Source organism: Herpailurus yagouaroundi, unplaced genomic scaffold, assembly GCF_014898765.1.
Source record: "Herpailurus yagouaroundi ecotype Mexico unplaced genomic scaffold, PumYag 100, whole genome shotgun sequence".
Taxonomy (NCBI): Eukaryota; Metazoa; Chordata; class Mammalia; order Carnivora; family Felidae; genus Herpailurus; species Herpailurus yagouaroundi.
Window position 1 is genome coordinate 70,037,133 of NW_024412391.1, and position 23,456 is coordinate 70,060,588.

The following is a 23,456-nucleotide window of genomic DNA, read 5'->3' on the forward strand; positions in this document are numbered from 1 at the left end:
CATAGTTTTTTTTTTTTTTATGGCTTAAAGATCTTCAAGATATAAAATTTAGCTAAAGAAAAAAGCTAAGAGGAGAATGTAATACTACTTTGTGCATGTACTGTGATTCATTTATCTAGTCCCCTATTGATGGATATCTTGCTTTTGATTCCAGGAGTTTGCTATTTCAAAAATGCAGCAATGAATATATTCATTGTATCTTGGAACACTTCTGTTTCTCTCCCACTTTAAAAATTTTAATATTTCAGGTGGGTACATATTTGAACAAAATTTTATCAGAATCACCATATTATGTGACTGTTATTGCTGATAGGAGAGAGAGAATATTTTTCATCATTATGTTTTAATTTTTTTTTTTTTTTTTTTGAGAAAGAGAGAGAGCAAGTGCAAGCATGGGAGGGCCAGAGAGGGAGGGAGACAGAATCCAAAGCAGGCTTCAGGCCCAAGCTGTCAGCACAGAGTCCAATGTGGGTCTCGAACTTACGTTCTGTGAGATCATGACCTGAGTTGAAGTCGGACACCTAACTGACTGAGCCACCCAGGAGCCCCAGGGGGAGATATTATTAATTACAATTAATACCTGAGGATTTTCAAAGATCAACAGGATGATTCTTAGAGAGAAAACATTGTTCTTTTTACTTTAGCTCCAGACTTACTGTAAATGATGTTATTATATGTGAAATGCCAATTTTTAAATGAATTTCCTAGAAAAGAAAGAAGTATTTCCCTTATTACTCTGACTTTTGAAATAAAAGCAAGAATTGGTTCATTTCTCAAGTGTAAAATTCAGCAGAAGCCATGCCTGCTGACCCATAAGAATTTTCAAAAGGCTGGCTAATGCATTATTGATTGTACTCTTTCTAATTAGTTCTAGGAAGTGGGCAGTCCTTGGGGTGGGGTGGAGGGTACGGGGCCTGGAGCAGTATTGTGCGTCCCCTTCTCTGCTCCATGGTCTTGTTAATCTAGTGCTATGGAGTCATGAGGAGCACAGACAGCTTGGGTGGTGAAAGTTTCTAGAAGGGCTAGCCTGAGGCTGGTGTGAGGCAGTAGGGAGAGGGAAGGCCTCCCGCTGAGCTCCATGGCCTAGCAGAAGATGACCTACACCGCATGTTCCCGTGGAAGACTCAGGTCTGATTAGCCCTCAGAACCAGCCCCTGCCTTACTCCATGGCTGCTTCCTGCTTCACAATTCATTTTTCAGCAAGAGCTGAGGACAAGGGGAGACGTAGGTGGTCCAGGGCTGTTTATTGGATCCTCATATCCTACATTAGTGTTTCTCAGAGGGTGACCTTTGTACCTGTGTGTACCTCTGGGCATACTCCAGTTTACCAGTTTACCGGTGGTTCTTTTAAAGGCATTGCTGTAAGCCTAAGCAGGGTCTCCCACATGCTGCTCCCAACCCCAGTCTATATCTTGTCACAGTACGACCCTCTGGGCAGCCAAAAATTATGGCAGTGAGCAGTAATGGCCAGCTCCCTAAGACCTGGCAGGGCCTGCCCTTTCTTGGCAGCAATTTCATGCCTATTTACGCGTCCAGCACCAAGAAGAAAGCCAAGAGAGAATCTGTGTGCGCTTTACGCGCTTTAAATGCACAGTGAATTCTCATACTTTTAAGTGTGGCCAAATGAATATTTTGAGCCGTATCAATCTGGTTAGCAATTCCTCTTTCCTTGGAGAGAAGAAAGGGTTTGGCATAAGGTGGGTAGAGTGGCAGATGTGTTTTCTTTTCTATATCTGGATTAAGTTTGAAAGGAGAGGTTTTCCAAGTAGAAAAGCTAGAATTCAGTTTAAGCAACAGAAGTCTGAAGACAGGGGCTATTTTGAACCCACCTTGGTCTGTGGTCCCCTCCCTTTTGTCTTTCTGTACTGTTTTTATGTGATTTTGATTTTTTTAAAAAACTAAACCTTGGGAAGGCCACATATATATCTCAGTAACATACCTGTGACATGATGTCAGGAGTATTTTTATCCTCCTGGAGCCTTTTTCCAGTGCTAATGGCTGACTCCATGGATGCCAGAATACCTCAGAAAGACGATGAGGTCACTGAGACTTCCCATTCCCTAAGCAGGACAATATCTCAGAACTGCAGATGGCAACCATTGTGTGAGATGCCCCCATCCCCATCCCACCTTTTCATATCCTAGTGTTTACCGTGGGAGGTTCTAATGGTAAGTAGTGTGGCATTGAACTTTAAGAGATAATAGAATGTGGGAAGGTGACCAGTTCTTGACCAATATATGAACCTTTACAAGCACGTGTGCCTTTGAGCTGGTATTGAGCATTTCATTACATATTCATGCCAATAGGTCGAACTGCATAATACTTCCAAAGGTTCTACCTGCCAGGGTCTATCTATGTTCATGTTGTATTCTAGAAGACTCTGGAAGGACTTGACACTTAGGAAGAAAGGGCTGGTTCTGCTATTAGTGACTGTAGGTGTTTGTTCATTTTCTATCGGGAAAATTGCTATTCTTTCACCAAGATGTTTATAATTTTTTAAAAACAGCACTTACTAAATGATGAGGTAGTGTTTTCCCTTTCAAATAGGAAGAATGAGTATAATATTTTTTCTAAAGAACCTATTATTAATGTTCATGATCTGTAGGTCACCAATTACTTTGCTTGCTGCTGATGGGGCAGTGGCAGGACCTGAAGGTCCAGGATGTTACTCCCATAATTATAGTATATTACTTCTAATAATAACTGAAAAATTATTTTTAAATATAATTTTATAAATAGTTGAATCATAATTAAAGCTCAGTAGTGAACATTTTGTTTCATGTAGGTTTCCATTTTTAGTATACCACATGTTCTTTTTTTTTTAAGCTAGGCACATTTTACTTTCTATTTTGTAAATTCCACCTTGGATGTGGGTAGTCACACCTCTATTATCCTAGAAGGGAAGGAGTAAAGAGGTGAAGATTACAGGAAACAGGAGTAGATTGAGTATGTAACCCTCTTTGTAAGTAACAAGGGTAGTCTAGAGAATATACTCCAAGGGTGGACCTACTGTTCCATGTAAGTGTTAGTTTCCTGAATGTTCTTGTAGATATCCCATCAGAAATAATATAGTGAGCAGAGATGAGCATAGTTTGTAATGAACAAATGTCTTCTCCGCTAGAGTAAAATTTAACATCAAGGACATATTTTTATGCTTAATTTTTGGTTGTATGGTCTATTTTAAAGCTCCAAAATGATTCTATAGTGATTTTCACTAAAAGACTTAAATAATAAGCTGTGTATCTCTTGAAGGTTAGAGTCAAAGATTATGACAGGCCCTGGGAAATCATAGCGGATAGTGGTAACATGATCTCAATTTACGTCACAGAATTCTCATACTTTGACCAAAAGCGTAATGGAAAGAGAGAGTAGGTATTGTAAAACTGTAAGGAGCCAACGATGATGGGAAAGATTACTTTAAGAGTGGACATTTCATTCTATTATCCTGAAAATTAAGACTTCAGTGATGACAAAGCTTAATACACTTTAGCATGGCACAGATAATTGCGTATGCATGGGATATCCTTTAATACGTAGACCGAATTTTCCTAAGGCCTACCATGTCCAATTTCATGATGTCATGAAAAGATAGCCATAAAAAAATAATAAGGAGATAGGCCCATTTGTTATTCCTTCTTAATTTTGTTGCTGTTTCTTTCTGCAAATCCCCTCAAGAAGGGAATGATACCCTAGCATGGTTTGAGATCTCTCAAGGTTTGCATTTCTTTCTTCCATTCCTCTTTTTCCCTTTTGCTTGGCCTTGGAATAACATTATTTATACTCTAGTTGTTTACCCTTTGAATTAATTATCATGACTTATAGAGACACATGTTCTGTTATCTGTTGCACATCATTAAGTGGCATCATTAGAACATTAAATTATATCAGGGTGAAAAACATTGGTGAGTTCCACTCATTAATATACATATCACCCTTGCAAACTCTAGTTATGAACAACCATCTGTGCAAAGATCTTGCTGACAAAGAGAAGAAGCCTATAGATTATAGCCTCTGCACAAACACAACTGAGGAACTCCACAATAATTGTTGGCTCACGATGAGTCCCCACAGCACTCCAACCAATATAGTTTGAGTGAGATTGTGGCCAGAGTGCCACTAGAAAACTATGCTCACACTGACTGGGGAACATATACTGTACCAGTTTCCTACTAAGAGCTTGTCTGTTACAGTATCTCTGTTAGAGAGTTATTGACTCAGCAGAAGTGTTGCTACAGAGAGCTTCAAATCTATACTCCAGGTAGTTGGAAGTAGGTGGGAGGTCAGCACATGGGTAGGCTCTGTGAGCAGCAGAAAAGGATGGAAGCAAGGTTTGTTTGGAGGGTCTTCTTCTGTGTAATGGTCTGCCCCTGGTCGACTGGTTTCACTCTGGTTTGACAGAACCTTAGAATTCGGTCAAAGATCTATATCTGTCATGCAGTAGGGCTTCTTGTTGTCAGGGCTGTGATGTAGGAGATCTTGGTGTCAATCCTGGGTCTGCCACTTACTCTGTGTGAAGTCCAAGCCTCAGTTTACACATTTGTATTACTTCCTAAAGTGTCTGTAAATGTACTCAACTAAGGCTTCTCACTCTTGCTTCCATGATGCAGGTGGAAGTGAAAATGCAAATCATGATGCTTCCATTCTTTTCTTAAAGACTGTATATGAGTGACAGGGAGAGGAGAATGAGTGTATGAATGGAGACGGCCTGAGGGTACCTAGGATTTCCCATATTTCCCAAGGTTCATGATGCTCATTGGCTTTTCAACTCTTGTTTACTTCCTTTTCTTCCAGAGCCTGAGTTGTAAGAGTCAGCAACAATGGACTGGTGAGTAGGCAATACTGAGGTGGTACCCATCTCTCTGCCTATAAGGTATTTGTTTCTGGGTAGATATAGAATTAACTGTAGTCAAAAGGAAGCCAGAGGCTATAAGTCAATCCTGCTCTTTCCTGAAGGCAGAGCAAAGATTCTTGGTTATCAGACTGAAGCTTATAGAAAATTTACTAAACACGGTTTTATAGGTTTAATTGTGTTCCCACCCCTAAATTCATATGCTGCAGTCCTACCCCCCAGGAACTCAGAATGTAAATTATTTGGAAACAGGGTGATTGCAGATGGAATTAGTCAAGATGAGGTCACACTAGAATAGGGTGGGCCTTTAATCCAATACAACCAGTGCCCTTATAAAAAGGGGAAGTTTGGAGGCAGACACACACACACAGGGAGAACACCACGTAAAAATGAAAGCAGCGATCAGGTTCTTGATCCTAGGAGTCAAGGATCACCAAAGACTTCCAGCAAATCACCAGAAGCTGGGAGAAAAGCATGGAACACATCCTATAGCACAGTCCCCAGAAGGAACCAAGCTTGCCAACATCTTGACCTTGGACTTCTAGATTCTAGACCCATGATACAATGAATTTCTTTTAAGCCATCCAGTTTGTGGCTCTAGCAAACTAATACATGTGGGGAAAATTAATCTCCATTTCTCTTAAAGCTGGGAATAGGGTGAAGCAAATGAGGCACTTGCCTCAGCACATTTAAAGGGCACCAAAATAAATAAATAAATAAGTGAATAAAGTCCTCTTAGTAATCAAGATAAATAGCACCTGAACGCAATGTTTTAAAAAATTGAAAGTCATGCAAAAAATCAATGCCAAAAAAATATCAGAAGTTTAAGTAGCAACAGGATCAGTAACAGCTTCATGCTAAGCATATTGGAACACGGTTCAAAAGAAATGAAAAAATTAGTAATACTGTGTTTGTAGTGTTCTTAAAGGACACTAGGCTTATATCTAGCTTTTACTGCTATACAAAGCATCACAATCAACACCTTAATACACATACACTTGTCTAATGACATCCTCAGGCTAAATGATTAGAAGTAGAATTATTGGACCAAAAAAGTACAGATTTTATGATTTGATGCTCATCGTTAAGCTGACAAAATGTTGCTTTCACCATTGATCTGTGGATACCTTTTACTCCTGGATATAATTTGGTGTTTTTAATATTTCACTCATTTTGTGAATTGCCTGTTCATGTCATTTACATATTCTTTTGCATTATTCATCTCTAAGTGTTTTATTTAAAGAGCTCTTATCTTAAGGATACTATCTGGATAGTAACTCCTAGTTAATGTTATAGATATCACTAAAGGTTTCTCCAGTTTATCAGTTGTCTTTTAACTTAATATATGTTGCATTTTACCCAACCAGAAACCTGAGTGTAGATGGAAAATAAGATGGTAGGTCGTTTTTATATGGTTACAGACTCATAAATATTAAGGGCAGACACCTGACGTCAACAACAGGCCAGAACAGTGAGGAGCTTTTCCCTGTATCTGTTCACTGCTGAATAACTGATACACGTGTACGTAGTACATACATACTGACTGATTGGCATGGACTAATGACTTCTACTTTTTACCTAAACCAATTGGTGTTAAGTTTTTGTAACTTACAGTCAGAAAGAGTCTTGATTAGTCGGGCCACATAATTTGGGGAAGATATTTTTTTTTTTTCCTGCTAAACACAAGGAGAGATTTCCAAGGAACCTGAAGAACTGAAGAAGCAGGGGTCTCCATTTTCCTGATGTTGGAGGGCAAAGGCTCAGGTGGTTTTCTAGATGGACTAATTATAAATGAGAAAATAAACCAGGTTTTGGACATCAGAATCATGGAGGCTGTTAGCATTTACACATATCTGAAGCTCTAAGTGTAAAGGTTGGATTGGAACTGAGGGTCAAAATTTTTTGTTTACCCTCATGGAGGTCTGCCTCCAGGGAGAGAATGTGCTGATCCATTGACTTTAGGCATTCTGGTTTATGGCAATGATTTTTTATCGTATAATATCATGGTGGCATTTGGTTGGTTAATAGGAATCTTCCCTTGGGACGTGACACAGTACCAGGGACTTGGCTATTGTTACTTCACTCCAAATTTAACCTTCTCTGTTCTCCTCTGCGATGATGTGGCAAACTACATTTGCAAACTACATTTCCCAGAATTCTTTGCCTATTAGGCTCAAGTAGAAGGCCCTACAAAGAAATTGGGAGTTAGGAGGAGGAGATTTGGTGCCTGTTTGCTTGCTATTCCTGTTAGTAAGGCCTCTACATCGGCATTTTGTTCCAGTCTCCAGCTTCTTTTAGTACTTTGCTTATTTGTCTTCTCAGAGGTACTTGGAACAGCCACGACTCCCTCCTCTGAGCTTCTAGGCTTTGATAATCTAAACTTTGTATTCCCTTGGCCTAAGGGGTAGTGGCTGCACTTAGGATCTCTGCATTACCTCAGTGTTTCTATTTTGCTCTTTGGGCCCCCAAACATTTATGTAACCAATTCCTTATATTTAATTCCCTTCCTGGCTAGACCCTAATATGTAATAACAGGAATGGTCTCAGGAAATATATCCTAAAAGATAGAATCCTGGAATTGGTTCAATTATGCCTTTGGCCTTAGGTATACTGCTTAACTCCTTGGCAGTAAAGAATGAGTTACTAATAATCCATGGCATGCTTTGATATCATGATTAAATAAATGATCTCTTGTGATGTGTTTGTTGAAGCAAATGCCTTAGAGACCAAGTGGCTATCATACTTTTTTTTTTTTTTTTTGGCAGTAATGAAAATTGCAAAAACTAGAAGGTAGAATAACTACTTCTGATTGCACTCATGGGTTTACTGAGAAAAAAATAGTAAATTTAGGTCTTTACAATTTCAACTCAAGACACTGTTGGATAATCAGAGTTTCTGTAGCAGTCCTAAAAGAATCTCTTATACTCTGTAGCCACTGAGCTGACTTTGCTGAAGATTAATCCATAATTTAATTGGGTAAATTGCAGAATTACAATACCAGTTGCATTTATAACCTATCAACTTCTTGCTTGAAAGTTAGGACATTGACTGGGAAGGAGTGGGACCTGGAATGGGGTTATCTGTGAGACTCTGAGGACACCGGCTTTTCTCACTCAAAGGTCCTACGGTAACCTCACTGATAGCAGCCTCTTAAAAAAGGCATGCCTCTGGTGGCTCAGTTGGTTGTGTCCAACTCTTGATTTCAGCTCAAGCCATGATCTTGGTGGGTGACTTCCAGTCCTGTGTTGGTCTTTGTGCTGACACTGTAGAGATTTCTTGGGATTCTGTCTCTCCCTCTCTTGGCCCCTCCCCTCCCTCTCAAAATAAATAAATAAACTTTAAAAAAAAAGCGATGCCTCACCTTGTCAAGACCTATCAACACTATCTCTCATGGACTCTATAACTTGAGTCAGAACAAGTACAAGGTGTGAGTCAGGAGCGTATGGCTATGCTCAAAATAATTAAAAATTTTTGTTATTACATATTGGCAGAAACCTGGTGAATTTATGTGGGAATGAGTTTTCTGGTTGTTAGACTAAGAAATGGAATATAACGTTGGATTAGGCTAAATTTATTGGTATGGGTTCCCAGAGCTTCTGGATTTAATGGATTAGCTCAAACGGCTGAAAGTGGTTGTAAGTTTGCTTGGTTGATTGATAGTCAATCCAAGGAGTCCTTGGTTGTCTACATTCAACGAGGTTGAGATGTCAAAGTTTCTGGGATAATGCGGAGGAAGAAATTCAAAGGTTTGGAGAGGTGCAAACTTTGGAGTGGATTATTCATCTGTCAGCTTCTCACTGCTCCACCCTCTTCACTATCATACTAGAGAGGGCCCAGCAATTACCCCATTCACTAAGGCATTGAGACATACATTAGTGAGAGGAGCTCCAGCATCTATAAAAAAAAGTGCATAACCATGGTAGCTGTTCTCTGGAGGCTAGGGATGATGAAATCAGGGTGATTTGACTTTCTTTGTGCAGGAAGACACTGAGGCCCCTCAAATTTAAGTTTTTTGGGAGCAGAGGTAGAACCAGAGCCGATATCTCTTGACTTCTAGCTTGAGACTCCTTCATTAAACCTCATTAGGTCCAAATCCATCATTCTTGTTCTTGTATATACTTTAAGACTCAAGGTCACTTTGGTTTTACAGGTTTATATTCATGCATATTTATTCTCTTCCTCACATATGACTTATGGATAGAAAATGATGAGATAATCTCATAACGTGCAAAAACACAACTGCAATCCATTAACGTAGCTGCTGCATGCATGTTCACGCTGCTTTCCAGGTACAAAGACTGTGCTGAACAGTTTTAATGGAGACCTTGTGACCTGCAAAGCCTGAAAAGTTTATTATTTGGCCCTCTATGGAAAATGTTTGCCCACCCCTGCTCTAAAAATAAAAGCATTTAAGATAAAGCTTAAATGTTTTGTGATCACTCTTCTTTTTGTCTGTATAAATTTGCTAATATTGTGTTTTCATGTTTGTAGATTTAAATTATCTATGATTTCTCTGGTCACTAGGAAAGATGGGGCAATTTTCCCAGAAGACCAAACAGAATGACGATCCTCTAAAGAAGGTAGGCTACTTGAGCTCCCTTTTCTTAGGTGAATTTAATTTAATTTAATTTAGTTTAATTTAATGGTTTAATTTTAAGTAGGTTTCATGCCCAGTGCGTGGACTAACACGGGGCTCCTACTCATGACCCTGAGATCAAGATCTGGGCTGAGATCAAGAATCGGACACTTAACTGAGTGGTGATACCTCCTGATGATTAAGAGATAACTTTACTTTTACAATTGTTAATATTCCCTCTATTTTTAAAAAAGGCTCTTTCAATATAGCTGTATAGACCAAAAACTTAAAGACAACCATTGTTAATTGTTACTTTGGGTTCTTTACGAGCATTAATTTTATTTTATTTTATTTATTATTTTTTTTTTTAATTTTTTTTTCAACGTTTATTTATTTTTGGGACAGAGAGAGACAGAGCATGAACGGGCGAGGGGCAGAGAGAGAGGGAGACACAGAGTCGGAAACAGGCTCCAGGCTCCGAGCCATCAGCCCAGAGCCCGACGCGGGGCTCGAACTCACAGACCGTGAGATTGTGACCTGGCTGAAGTCGGATGCTTAACCGACTGCGCCACCCAGGCGCCCCTACGAGCATTAATTTTAATTGAAAAATGCTAAAGAAGTACAAAAAATGGATGCATTCATCATTTTCTGATTGTTTCTAGCTTAGCCTCGTATGCAATATTTATATAATATTTAGTCAATAAATAATTAGTTGTCACCTGCCTCTTTTTTTCTTGTGGAACATAAGATTGTATGTTATTTTCCATAAGTCAACAAGCATGCTCATATCCAGGACAGGCCATTATTTCCGAAATTACTGAAGTCATCCTGGAGATGAAGTTGTTTTGAGATGACTGATTTTTTTCATTATCCCACCAGTCTGAGTATTTACTGCTGTGCTCCTTGTCATCGTTCATATTTTAAGAATCTCTCAGGGAAATAGAAACATAAAAAGCCCCTAGGATCCTTCTCCCTTTCAGGGCTGCTGTGACGCCCACCCTTCCTAGCTTCTGTTGAACTCCATCATGGCTTCTTGCTCAGATTTGTCTTCCAGAGAGACTCCATGAGGGAATGCTTCCTGATGGAGGAACAACCGATAGTGTATCAGTCTGAAGACGTACTCAAACACCTTTTCTCAAGTGACTAAACAAATATGCTGATTGAATAATGATTTGATTCTTCCTTCAGCTTTGCTTCCCTTCGCTTCACTTAACACTGTATTAGTGTCCGATTGCTGCTGAAATAAATTACCTCGAATTTAGTGGTTTAAAACAACACAAATTTATTCGCTGACAATTTTTGGAGGTCAGAAGTCCAAATCGGTTCTCACTAGACTGGAAATCAAGGTGACCGCAGGGCTGTGTTCTTTTCTGGAGATCGTAGGGGAGCACCTGTTTTCTTGCTTTTTCCAGTTTCCACTTCGTTCCACATCTATCTTCAAAACCAGCCATGGCCTGTCCAGTCTTTCACACATTGCATTACTCTGACACTGACACTCTGGCCTCCCCCACATTTAAGGTCCCTGTGATTACGTTGAGCCTCCCAGGGACAATCCAGGATAGTCTCCCTGTCAAGATCCTGAATTTAACCACAGCTGCAATGTCCCATTGGGCACATGAGACAGCGTGTTCACAGGTTCTGGGGATTAGGACATGGGCATCTTTCTAGTGGGTGCGCTGTTCTGCCTACCACAAACACTTGAACTCAAAAAAGTAGATAATCTCTGAAAAGGAACAGAATCATTGGGAAGATTTTGTTTTTCCATTGCTATTTCTCAGTCATACTAGTTGACTACTTCAGCTGTTGCAGTATAAAATACATTTCAGGGATGAAGTTACTATTCTTGTGTGCCTCTTTTCAGGGCTAACTTGAGGCAAAAATGTTTTAATTTTTATTTAAATTCTAGTTAGTTAACATACAGAGCAATATTGGTTCTGGGAGTCGAATTCAGTGATTCATCGCTTACATACAACACCCAGTGCTCATCAGAACAAGTGCCCTCCTCAATGCCATCACCCATCTAGCCCAATCCCACCATCTGGCACTTACCCACCTGCCTCCATCAACCCTCAGTTTGTTCTCTGTCCTTAAGAGTCTCTCATGGTTTCATTCTCTCTCTCCCTCCCAGCCCCATATGTGTATCTGTCTTGTTTCTTAAATTCCACAGATGAGTGAAATCATATGGTATTTGTTTTTCTCTGACTGACTTATTTCACTTAACATAATCCTTGTCATTGCAAATGGCAAGATTTCTTTCTCTTTGATGTCTGAGTAATACTCCATTGTATATATATACCACATCTTCTTTATCCATTCATCAGTTGATTGGCCTGGGGCAAATTGTGAACCTATAATTGAATTTGTTTGGCTTTTCGATCCACCCCATCCCCACCTCTGCCTTGTCCTATTTCTTCTTCCCCCAAACTTCTGTCTTTTCTTACTCCTGGTCTTAGGCTAATACTGATAAAGTATTTTGTAATAGGAACTAAAAAAAAAAAATGACGTTCCTGAAGATATTCACAGTATCAAAGGTTTTGAAAATCAAAAGACTTCTATATCTTTTTTTTAAATTTAATTTATTTTTTAAATTTACATCCAAGTTAGTTAGCATATAGTGCAACAATGATTTCAGGAGTAGATTCCTTAATGCCCCTTACCCATTTAGCCCATCCCCCCTCCCACAACCCTTCCAGTAACCCTCAGTTTGTTCTCCATATTTATGAGTCTCTTCTGTTTTGTCCCCCTCCCTGTTTTTATATTATTTTTGTTTCCCTTGTGTTAATCTGTTTTGTATCTTAAAGTTCTCATATGAGTGAAGTCATATGATATTTGTCTTTCTCTGACTAATTTCACTTCATATAATACCCTCAAGTTCCATCCAAGTAGTTACAAATGGCAAGATTTCATTCTTTTTGATTGCCGAGTGATACTCCATTGTGTGTGTGTGTGTGTGTGTGTGTGTGTGTGTGTTTATCCATTCATCCATCGATGGACATTTGGGCTCTTTCCATACTTCGGCTATTGTTGATAGTGCTGCTACAAACATGGGGGTGCATATGTCCCTTCAAAACAGCACACCTGTATCCCTTGGGTAAATGCCTAGTAGTGCAATTGCTGGGTTGTAGGGTAGTTCTATCTTTAGTTTTTTGAGGAACCTCCATACTGTTTTGCAGAGTGGCTGCACCAGTTTGCATTCCCACCAGCCGGGCAAAAAAGATCCTCTTTCTCCACATCCTCGCCAACATCTGTTGTTGCCTGAGTTGTTAATGTTAGCCATTCTGACAGGTGTAAGGTGGTATCTCATTGTGATTTTGATTTGTATTTCCCTGATGATGAGTGAGGTTGAGCATTGTTTCATGTGTAGGTTGGCCATCTGGATGTCTTCTTTGGAGAAGTGTATTCCTGTCTTTTGCCCATTTCTTCACTGGATTGTTTTTTGGGTGCTGAGTTTGAGAAGCTCTTTATAGATTTTGGATACTAACCCTTTATCTGATATGTCATCTGCAAACATCTTCTCCCATTCTGTCGGTTGCCTTTTAGTTTTGCTGATTGTTTCCTTTGCTGTGCAGAAGCTTTTTATTTTGAAGAAGTTCCAATAGTTCATCTTGCTTTTGTTCCCCTTGTCTCCAGAGATGTGTTGAGTAAGGAGTTGCTGTGACTAAGGTCAAAGAGGTTTTTGCCTGCTTTCTCCTCAAGGATTTTGATGGCTTCCTTTCTTACATTTAGATCTTTCAGCCATTTTGAGTTTATTTTTGTGTATGGTGTAAGGAAGAGGTCCAGGTTCATTTTTCTACACGTCACTGTCCAGTTTTCCCAGCACCACTTGCTGAAGAGACTGTCTTTATTCCATTGGATATTCTTTTCTGCTTTGTCAAAGATTAGTTGGCCGTATGTTTGTGGGTCCATTTCTGGGTTTTCTATTCTGTTCCATGAACTGAGTGTCTGTTTTTGTGCCAGTACCATAGTGTCTTGATGATTACAGCTTTGTAATACAACTTGAAGTCTGGGATTATGATGCCTCCTGTTTTGGTTTTCTTTTTCAAGATTGCTTTGGTTATTTGGGGTGTTTTCTGGTTCCATACAAAAAAAAAAAAGACTTCTAAATCTTTAAGACGCAGAATAGAGCTATAAGCAGATACTGCTTATATGCACGTAGGCCTGTGTGGTCATTTCAGCACTATGCTGGCATATACCCTGGCCCCAGACATATTTCTAGAGGTGAAATCATAGTGGCTTCTCAGTCCCAACTCCAAACTTTTTCTGGAGAGTCCTTCAGCTCTCAGAACATTGTATCCCTTTGTCAGAGCATGCAGCAACCACTGGGTCCCTTGTATCCCTCGTGTGAGCTGTAGGACACATGAGTGCTGCTTCAGGCTCACTTGGTGTCTTTCCAACACAGCATTATTGCTTCTGCATCATGTGACACTCCAACTATCGCCAGTCTTTCAAGGGTTGCAGATAAGATTACCAGGAGACATACTCCAAGATGGAAATTTGCATGCGGAAGTTTGTGAGGAGGGCTCCCAGAATCTCCACCTGGGTGGGAGTGAGAGGAATGATGAAAGCAGTATTGAAGCATGATGGAATGTGGCAAAGTCTCAGCCAGTCCTGTGGAAAAGCTTTGAAGCTGAAATAAGCCATAAAGTTGTCTTGAGTTAAGGCAAGTGGGTGCTAGGCACCCTATTTTGACCAGTATTGGATCAGTATCAGACCTGTATTGACCAGTCACGGGATGAGAATTGCTCCCTGCCCACCAGACCCCCTGGGGGCCATTCCCTTAGGCAGTGTGGCTCTCTTTATCTGAAAACAGTTCCCTGAGAAATATTTAGCTGTGAGCTGTCAGATATCAATACTGCCATAGTCTAAGAAAATGAGTGTGTTAGTCTTGAAGGAGGGAGAAGCTGGGGGCCACACCACAGCATCCACTATCGGGGGGAAGCATGCCATTAGCCACTCCTGACTCCCAATTGACATTCTTGGGATCCCCCTCTATTCACCTGGATATTTCTACTTCATTCCCCCATTCTGTCTAGGCATTCTGCCCTGAGAGGGAGAGGAAGAGGTGTAGTCATTTGATGTTATTTCTTTATCTCCTGTCATTTTTATTTTCTACACTCTCCCTGGACAGTAAGGTGTGGGCTTTCTTTTGTCCTCCTCCTCCTCTCTGTAGTGGATTTCTCCTATATTATGTTGAAAAGAACGGTGAAGGGTCTGAGATTTTACCCTGCTCTCAAGCTGACAAGTTATAACGCTTGCCACAGTTTCTAAGGCATCTGGCAGAAGACATGAGACTCCCAAGTCAGAGACTGGGGCTTTATTACCCAAGGCATGTGAGGTAGTATGAGCTTCATGTTTGTGCCCACCCTCCAGTTCCCCCAAGTCCCATGGGAGCAATGTTCATGGCTCTATATGGGTGTTATGCACAGAATGGATATATGTCAGAAACTCTAAGCACAGGAAGCCCCAAATATGCTCAAACTTGGAACCAGAGGGAGACATTTTTTTCATTTTACTAGATAACAAACAAACCTACCCTGTTCTCCAGAGGGACACACTAGTCCAGAGTAGTCCAGAGTAGAAGACTGTCAGTGCCTCTGCTTATAAGATGTAAAGAAACATGATTCATGGAGAATTGACTCCCAACACACACATCCTAACCCATAAGCTATAAGCTTTTTTTACAGCTCAGCCTTAAAGGTAGGTGTGTTATTTCTACATTGTGCAAGAAATTATCATCAGAGGCTTCTAGGCTTGACTATTGTTGTAAGAGCTTTGGGATACTAGGAACTAGGGATTTTTAAGGATAAAACATACTGGCTTGACATCTCCCAAATATTGCCCAAGTTATCAACTACTTTTGTATTCTTATACATTTTCTATCGAAAACTTAGGAAGCTCACAACTGTATGATGTTTGCAACACACAGATATTGTCTTGTCTAGGACCATAACAATCTAAAGACTGCATTTACCTGAATTGACCATGTTGAGGACCACACGGTATGTTTTAAGGGTTGGGCCAGAAAGTGAGATATATCACCAGCCATATGTCTTTGGCCCACACTAGTTACACAGTCTGACCTACATGCCAAGGGTGGGGAAATATGATCTTCCTATTGACTCTGTCATATTCTTTAATAAGAATCTGTCAGTCAATAATATTTATTCATGATCAGCTTGGTGCATATCTTTGTATTAAGCACCGTGAAAGTAAGGAGACAGTCAAAAGTTCCCATGCATGGTTGTAGAGAATGGGTTCAGGCAAGAAGTCTTTTTTGACTCATTCTGTTTAAGTAAATCATTTAGTAATAGGTTGAGTTCAATGCTCCACTGCACGTTAGTTTTTTAATTTTATTTATTTATCATAATAAAAATAACTTTATTGTTTTTTCTAATTTGTATCCTACAAGGAAGCAATAAAATTGAAAGTGAAAATCACCTGCAATTCACTACCAAAATCAGACTTAAAAAAAATCTGGGGCACCTGGGTGGCGCAGTCGGTTAAGCGTCCGACTTCAGCCAGGTCACGATCTCGCGGTCCGTGAGTTCGAGCCCCGCGTCGGGCTCTGGGCTGATGGCTCAGAGCCTGGAGCCTGTTTCCGATTCTGTGTCTCCCTCTCTCTCTGCCCCTCTCCCGTTCATGCTCTGTCTCTCTCTGTCCCAAAAATAAACATTGAAAAAAAATTTTTTTAAAAAAAATCTAATTGGCTTTATTTTTTTAATATGTAATTTATTGTCAAATTATTTTCCATACAACACCAAGTGCTCATCGCAACAGGTGCCCTCCTCAATGCCCATTACCCACCCTCCCCTTCCTCCCATCAACCCTCAGTTTATTCTCAGTTTTTAAGAGTCTCTTATGGTTTGGCTCCCTCCCTCTTTTTTTTTTCCTTCCCCTCCCCCATGGTCTTCTATTAAGTTTCTCAGGATCCACATAAGAGTGAAAACATATGGTATCTGTCTTTCTCTGTGTGATTTATTTCACTTAGCATAACACTCTCCAGTTCCATCCACGTTGCTACAAAGACCATAGTTCATTCTTTTTCATTGCCACATAGTATTCCATTGTATATATAAACTACAATTTCTTTATCCATTCATCAATTGAAGGACATTTAGGCTCTTTCCATAATTTGGCTATTGTTGAAAGTGCCACTATAAACATTGGGGTGCAAGTGCCCCTATGCATCAGCACCCCTGGATCCCTTGGGTAAATTCCTAGCAGTGCTATTGCTGGGTCATAGGGTAGATCTATTTTTAATTTTTTGAGGAAACTCCACACGGTTTTCTAGAGCGACTGCACCAGTTTGCATTCCCACCAAGAGTGCAAGAGGGTTCCCGTTTCTCCACATCCTCTCCAGCATGTATAGTCTCCTGATTTGTTCATTTTAGCAAGTTAGGTTTTTTTTTAGAAATTAGGGGCATATTTAAACCCTGGAAATGATATATAAATTATGGTGTGTGTATCAGATACATGTTTTCTGGGTTCAAACATTAGGTGCCTAGATCCCTGGTAGTTATTGTGGGTAGTCCTCTACTTTCAACAGCTGAGGCAACAGAAGAGGATGAGCAGAAACACTGTAAGCAGTTGGGTATACCAGTAACAGGTTAATTCTTTGCATAAGCATAAAGAAAGATACTTCATGTTAGGCAGTCAGTGGCAACCTAAGGGAAGTTGGGATCCGGCCTAGGGATCTGGGTCATGAGAAAACTATACGAAAGAACAGGAAACAAGTGACAGGACATGATCATGGTCATCAAATTGGTAAGGACTTGTAATGTAAAAGCAGGGGGGCAAACCACTGTGATTATTGAATATGTAATGATGTTAATAGCTAAAGAAAAGAAAACCTAAGTTAGAAATTACTATGACCTCCTTTTTGCTGCAACAGACACAAATATATTTTCAACAGAGTTGGTGACCTTGTAATTATAAGATGAAAGCAAATTAAGTAGCTGCTTGCCTTCTGAGGTCCAATTTTGATTCCCCATCCCTTTTCTTATTTTTAAATGATTCAGATAATCAAGTAGACCAATGATATTAGTAGGGAACTAATACTTATCGAATGCCTCTTATATGTTGGGAAACACACTGACACTTAAAAGATGTTTACTATTTAAAAAATTTTTTTTGTTTAAATTCTAGTTAGTTAACATATAGTCCAATATTGGTTTCAGGAGTAGAATTCAATGACTCATCATTCACATACAATACACAGTGCTCGTTATAACAAGTGCTCTCCTTAATACCCATCACCCATCTAGCCCATGCACTTACCCACCTGCCTCCATCAACCCTCAGTTTTTTCTCTATTGTTAGGAGTCTCTTATGGCTTGTTTCCCTCTCTCTCCACGTCCCCCCTCCTTTTTCCCCCTTTTTTTTACCCTTCCCATATGTTCATCTGTTTTGTTTCTTAAATTCCACATATGAGTTAAATCATATGGTATTTGTCTTTCCCTGACTTATTTCTCTTAGCATAATACACTCTAGCTCCATCCACATCATTGCAAAAGACAAGATTTAATTCTTAATTCTTTTTGATGGCTGAGTAATATTCCATCATATATATATATATATATATATGATATGTATATGTATATACACATAACATCTGTGTATGTTGATGTGCATGTATGATATGTGTATATATATATGTATATATATATATATATACACACATAACATCTTCTTTGTCCATTAATTAGTTGATAGACATTTGGGCTTTCTTCATAGTTTGACTATTGTTGATAATGCTGCTATAAACATTGGGGTGGATGTACCCCTTCAAATCAATGTTTCTGTATCCTTTGGGTAAATATCTAGTAGTGCAATTGCTAGATGGTAGGGTAGTTCTAGTTTTAGATTAAAAAAAATTTTTTTTAATGTTTATTTTTTGGAGAGAGAGGGAGAGACCAAGTGCAAGCAGGGGAGGGACAGAGGGAGAGGGAGACACAGAATCCAAAGCAGGTTCCAAGCTCTGAGCTGTCATCATACAACCAAACATGGAGCTGGAACTCACAAACCTTGAGATCATGAACTGACCCAAAGTTGGATGCTTAACCAACTGAGCCACCCAGGTGCTCCTATTTTTAGTTTTTGGAGGAACCTCCATACTGTTCTCCAGAGTGGCTGCACCAGTTTTCATTCCTACCCACAGTGCAAGAGTGTTCCCCTTTCTCCACATCCTCACCAATATCTGGTTTCCTGAGTTGTTTATTTTAGCCATTCTGACAGGTGTGAGGTGGTACCTCATCGTGGCTTTAATTTGTATTTCCCTGATGATAAGTGATGGCGAGCATCTTTTCATGTGTCTGGTAACCATTTGGATGTTTTCTTTGGGAAAGTGTCTATTCACGTCTTCTGATCATTTCTTAACTGGATATTTTGTTTTTGGGGTATTGAGTTTGCTAAGTTTTTTAAATAAATTTTTGATACTAACCCTTCATCAGGTATGTCATTTGAAAATATCTTCTCTTATTCTATGGGCTGCCTTTGTGAAACAGGAAACTATCAAAATCCTCAAGGAGAACACAGGCAGCAAATTCTTTGACCTCAGCCATAGCAACTTCTTACTAGACACGTTGCCAGAGGCAAGAGAAACAAAAGCAAAAATGAACAATTGGGACTTCATCAAAATAAAAAGCTTCTGCACAGTGAAGGAAATAGTCAACAAAAATGTTTACACTTTTAATTCTCATGAGGATGCTTTGAGGCAGGCATGATTATCCTTGTTTTATCAGAAGAGAAAACTGAAATCCAGTGAAGGAACATGACTTAATGAAGGACACATGACTAATTGTGGAATTGGAACTAGAAACCAAGTCTTTGGACATGGTTCATTGATTTACATTCTAATGGTGACATAAATTTAACTGCTTCTTGTCAACCAGAGATGGTTGATATTTTGAGCAATTTATAAAGCTATATAAGGTAAAATAAAAGATTGCTTATTTGAAATCTAAAAAAAAGGTGAAAGAAAGGAAGAAAGGTAAAATATTGAAATGCGTTGATTTGGCATCACAGAAAAACATGTGTGCCTCTCTGACTCTACAGTTCATGCTCTCATTCTCTTTCTGTCCCTTTCTAATTTATATTTCATCAATTTCTAGAAAATGATTGATGTAAATTCTTTGGCTGACTCCCAGGAAAGTATCAATGCAGTAAAATTATTTTCAGATTTCTAGCTAAATAGATTGCTTGCCTCCAGATTGTGAAGAACCAACAACATGGGCAAAAGAAAAAAAAAATCAATGTAGGTAGTACGTGCTTTTGTGCTTTATACAAATGGAATCATATTATATACATTTTCTATAGCTTTTGTGTCTGATATTATGTTCTTGGGATTTATCCATGTTCTGCGTCATCTGTAGTTCTTTAAGTTCTACTGCTGAATATGCAATTCCATTGTACATATATACCACAGGTTTTTTTTTATCCTTTGTATTGTTGACAGACATTTGGATTGTTTCCAGGTTTTTGCTGTAACAAATAAATTCTGGTGTGAACATTCTTTTACAAGTATCCTGGTGCACAAATGCAACTGCAGGGGATGTATATTCTTAGGAGTATAATTGCTGGGTCCTACAGTGAGTGTATCAGCTTACTGGATAATGTCATAGTGTTTTTCCAGAGTGAGTGTTGTGCCAGTTTACACTCTCAACAGCCGTGTAAGAGTTTCGACGGACTGCACGATTGATTGATTGATTGAGAGTTAATGCACAATGTTACATTAGTGTCAGGTATAAAACAATGTGATTGGACAAGCCTATAGGTTATGCTCTAGTCATGTAACAGTCTTATCGTTCCAAAATCACATCTTACCCTTGTTATTGTCACTTGACTCTTGCAAATCTCATAGGTCAGTGTAGTTTAAACTTGTATATCCTTGAAAATAATGAGATTAAACATGGTTTCTTATGTTTTTTGGTCATTCATGTTTCCACTTCTGTTACTTTCCAGGCTCTTTGCCCATTTTCAGTTGGGTTCTTTGACCTTTTATCATTGATTTGGACAAGTGGCTTTTTTTTTCTTCATATTTTCTGGACACAAATCATTTCACAGTAATTTGTGATGCAAATCTTTTATGATTTATTATTTCATTTATAAATGGATTTTTTGGTAAACACAAGTATTAAATTTTAATGTTGTCAAATTTATCATCATTTCTTGTATAGTTTGCACTTATTGTGTCTTAGTTAAGAAATTTTTTCTATTCCAAGGTTGTAAAGATAGTCGCTACATTTTCTTCAAAAGTGTTTCATTTTTAGGGCAACTGAGTGGCTCAATTGGCTGAGCATGTGACTCTTGATTTTGTGTCAGGTCATCATGATCCCAGGGTTGTGGGATGGAGCCCCATGTTGGACTCTGTGCTGAGTGTGGTGTCTCTTTAAGATTCTCAATCTCTCTCTCTCTCTCCCCCCACCCCCCGACCCAAACCTCTCCCTGCTTGTGCTCTCTCTCTCTCAAATAAAAGATGAAATGAAATAAAGGAAAACATTGCTTAAAACAAGTGTTTCATTGTTTTGTATATGATTTTATGAATATATATGGTATGTTTTAGAAATGTAATTCATTTGTTTTCCATGTGGTTAACAAATTAGAATCCATCAAATTGGGGTTTTCTTTTATATATCAAGTTTTATGACATATAACCAAAAAGCCACTCCCCAGTTTTAGACATTTTCACATGATTTTATGTGATTATGATTATATATGTTTTCATTGAAAACTAAAGTATGGTTAAGGTGGATTAATCTAGCTCTGGTAAGCAGGAAACAGGGAAGGTGTAAAAGACAACTTTGAGGCGGGGGAGTCCAGTTAGGAGTTTATCACAAGTTTAAGACAATTTGGCTCTGAATCATGACAGTGACATGGTAATGGAAAGGACAAAAATGTGAGAAAAGTTGCAGAGGAGGAACTCTTCATTTGGTAAACAATTTAATATGGAAAGCAAAGTAAGATAAGTGGTAAGCATAACTGTAAGTTCTGATCTTGGATAACTCCAGTTTTAGGAAAAGCAAGGTTATTTAAATATTAAATTTATTAAAATTGATATGGCCACAGGATACAGGTAGAGATTTAGAAAGTATTTGTACATAATTGATAAGTTTTTTGGAAGGTTGTTTTAAATTTGGTTTCTGCATTCTTATTGTTTCATAGGAATTCTTATATTGTGGATATGAATCCTTCTCCTAGGAAGCTCTTCCAGTTTGTGGGGTTTTTGTTGTTGTTGTTGTTTTTGTATCTTTTTATGGTGTCTTTTGAGACAGGTGTCTTAATTTTTATGTAGTCAATTCTATCAGTTATATTGTTTGTTTGCTTTTTTCTTCTGAGAGAGAAAGAGAGAGCGAGCGAGCAGGGCAGAAGCAGAGAGAGAGAGGGGGAGAGAGAAAATCTTAAGCAGACTCCATGCCCAGGGCTCTGCCCAGCGTAGAGCCTATAATGTGGGGCTCGATCTCACAACTGTGAGATCATGACCTTAGCTGAACTCTAGAGTCAGAGGCTTAACCAACTGAGGACCCAGGCGCCCCTCAATTATATTCTTTATGTTTGCACATTTTAAGACATTTTTCTGTGCAGTGAGGTCATGAAAATATTTTACTATATTGTATTCTAATTATCATTTTAACAGTCATGTATAGATTTTTAATCCAACTGAAGTTGAATGTTGTTTAACAATATCAGGTAAGGATGCATCATCATTTTTACCCCTTGTGGATACTCAATTGTCCTAGTACCATCTTGAAAAGTCCATTTGTCTTTCACTAATTTATTTTTATTTATTTTTAGTTTTTAAGTTTATTTATTTTGAGAAGGGAGAGAGAGGCAGAGTGTGCAAGACAGAAAGAGTGTGCATGCAAGTAGGGGAGGGGCAGAGAGAGAGAGAGAGAGAGAGAGAGAATTCCAAGCAGGCTCCAAGCAGGGCCCAACACAGGGCTCAAACCCATGAACTGTGAGATCATGACCTGAACTGAGATCAAGAGCTGGATGCTCAACTGCCTGAGCCACCCAGGTGCCCCTCTAACCAATTTTTACTTCCACCTTCATCATATATCATGTGATAAATGTATGAGTCTATTTCTAAGCTTTTTACTAGATTTCATTTCTCTAATTCTCAGTCTGGGCCAATACCACCTAATTTTAATTTCTATAACTTTATAAAAAGTTTCGATATCTAGTAGGGCAAGCTTTCACAACTTTTTTCCTTCTCCTTTGATAGAATAGCATCTTGGCAATTTTTTGACCCTTGAACTTCAGTATAAATTTTAGACTAAAGGGGTGCCTGGGTGGCTCAGTGGGTTAAGCATCAACTTCGGCTCAGGTCATGATCTCACAGTTTGTGAGTTCAAGCCTCATGTCAGGCTCTGTGCTGCCAGCTCAAAGCCTCGATCCTGCTTCAGATTCTGTGTGTCCCTCTCTTTGTCCCTCCCTTGTTTGTACTCTGTCTCTCAAAAATAAACATTAAAAAAAATTTTTTTTAATTTTAGACTAAACATGTTAATGTATACACACACAGCTGATGGATTGTTACTGCTACTGTATTGAATTTATATAACAATTACAGAGCTATGATCTTTATGGTATTAGTCTTTTAGTTAATGAGCATCGTATACTTCTTGATTTACTTACGCCTTTAATATATTTAAGTGCAGTTTTATATTTTTGTCTCTAATAGTTTTACATATTTTTATTAAATTTCCTTCTGAGTATTTCATGAATTTATATGTTAGTTTTTTTTTTTAATTTTTTTTTAACGTTTATTTATTTTTTTGGGACAGAGAGAGACAGAGCATGAACGGGGGAGGGGCAGAGAGAGAGGGAGACACAGAATCGGAAACAGGCTCCAGGCTCTGAGCCATCAGCCCAGAGCCCGACGCGGGGCTCGAACTCACGGACCGCGAGATCGTGACCTGGCTGAAGTCGGACGCTTAACCGACTGCGCCACCCAGGCGCCCCTTTGTTAGTTTTTAAAAATGTATTTTTGTGGCACAAAAACAGACACATAGACCAATGGAATAGAATAGAAACCCC

The 23,456-nt window shown here is 39.0% G+C and overlaps 1 long non-coding RNA gene across 1 annotated transcript; it reads left to right on the plus strand.

Annotated features, from left to right (window-relative positions):
* The first annotated feature begins 4,793 nt into the window (after positions 1 to 4,793).
* LOC121028111 (uncharacterized) lies at positions 4,794 to 15,418 on the plus strand. Its single transcript, XR_005789077.1, has 3 exons — positions 4,794 to 4,825; positions 9,374 to 9,429; positions 15,368 to 15,418. It is a non-coding gene; the product is annotated as an uncharacterized LOC121028111 (long non-coding RNA).
* Positions 15,419 to 23,456: the final 8,038 nt, after the last annotated feature.